This window comes from Castor canadensis, chromosome 1 (genome assembly GCF_047511655.1).
Source record: "Castor canadensis chromosome 1, mCasCan1.hap1v2, whole genome shotgun sequence".
Taxonomy (NCBI): Eukaryota; Metazoa; Chordata; class Mammalia; order Rodentia; family Castoridae; genus Castor; species Castor canadensis.
This window is the reverse complement of record NC_133386.1, coordinates 189,014,660-189,016,509: the sequence shown is the minus strand read 5'-3', so window position 1 is coordinate 189,016,509 and position 1,850 is coordinate 189,014,660. Positions and strand designations below refer to the sequence as shown.

The 1,850-nt window shown below is 36.8% G+C and overlaps 1 pseudogene; it reads left to right on the top strand.

The window, feature by feature from the left end:
• Positions 1-222: 222 nt before the first annotated feature.
• On the top strand, positions 223-1,346 carry LOC141415859 (olfactory receptor 4C6-like; annotated as a pseudogene).
• Positions 1,347-1,850: the final 504 nt, after the last annotated feature.

Here is a 1,850-nt window from a genome sequence, read left to right as displayed (position 1 = left end):
TTTCTCATATAAAGTTAACTACTACAAATAATAAAAATCAGAAAGATGGGAGGAGGAAGGGAAAACTATTTAACTCGAATGGTGACTCAACGAATAAAACAAACAAGTTCCCTTGGGTCCTCAGCATAAAGGAAACTAATTCATCTCTAATTATAGATCTATCATATGTTGCATTTTTAGGTCTCTCAGCTATCAGGTGGCACTCATATAATTGCCAAATAAATGGAAAACCAAAACAACAACACAGAATTAATTATTTTGGGTCTTATAGAGAACTCAGAACTTCAGAAAATATTTTCTGCTGTGTTTTTCTTTCTTTTTTTCATTTGTATCAACATCTTTTTGTTGTTTTTTTTTTTTGGCAATACAAGTTTTCTTTTTTCTTTCTATTATTCAGTGAGTGTATTGTTTGTGTCATTTCTCCCCCTTGCCCCACTTCCCCACTCTCCTCCTCACTTCCAGGCAAAACCTGTTCTGCCTTTATCTCTAATTTTGTTGAAGAGAAGACATAAGCATTTTTTAATCATGTATAGGATTATAATATTGGGAAGTGAACTCATTGTGGTAACAATCATCACAAGCCCAAGCTTGAGATCACCTATGTACTTTTTTATTACCTTCTTGTCTATTTCTAATGTCACCTATTCTTCTGTCATTGCCCCAAGTTGATTGTTGACTCACTGTCTGAGAACACTGACATCTCCTTTGAAGGATGCATGACCCAGATCTTTGCAGAGCATTTCTTTGATGGTGTGGGGATCATCCTTCTCATTGTGATGGCCTATGACTGCTACGTGGCCATATGTAAGCCCTTGCACTACATGACCATCACCAGTTCTCAGATGTGCTGCCGAATGCTGGGAGGAGCTTGGAATGGGAGATTTATTTATGCAATAATTCAGCTTCTCTTCATGTACCAAATTCCTTTCTGTAATTCCAATATCATAGATCTCTTTATATGTAATTTGTTTCAGTTACTGACACTGGCCTGCAGAGACACCTATACCCTGGGTCTCTTACTCATCCTCAGCAGTGGCATGATGTGTGTGGGTAGCTTCCTTATTCTAATTGCCTCATACATTGTCATCCTGTGTTCTCTGAAGTCATAAATCTGAAGCATGACACAAAACCCTTTCCAGCTGCAGCTCTCACCTCACAAAGGTTGTGTTGTTCTTTGTGACATGCATTTTTTTGTATGTGAGGCCAGTGTCTACTTACCCCATATACAAGGCAGTGGTTGTATCTGATTCAATTATCACACTTATGTTGAATCCCTTGATCTACACACTGAGGAATGCAGAGGTGAAAATGCCATGAAAATACTCTGGATGAAATATGTAACTTGAGATTTTAGGTCACAGTGATGCTAAGAACAATGTATGTTTCCTGTAAGAAGTACTTCTTCTTTCAGAAACATGTAAGAACTATAACTGTTCAGTATTACTTGGCAATCGGAGGGTTTATTATAGATAAAATTATAAAAAATGTTGTGATTTAGAGAATTTTCAATTTAGATTTTAATTGTCGGTTCATGTTTTGTAGGACTTCCCCTCACCTTAGAAAAACCTTGCCTTCTGTGAGATTTCTCTGATTCATCTTGCTACTCTAAGACATATTAAGTCCCTCACCACTACCTCACTATGTATCAGCCGCACATTTTTTTCCTCTTTCTTTTTTTTTAATGAGCTGCCCTTTATCCTCTTCATGTGATTGTTGCTATTTTCTGAACTAAGCAAGGTTTTACCACTGATGCCTTCCTCCATGACTGTTCAGAGTCATCCATTATTGCCCCGAATATCTTCATTTTCTTAGTAAAAATGACAATCAAAGTGCAAATATTTTTTGTATAA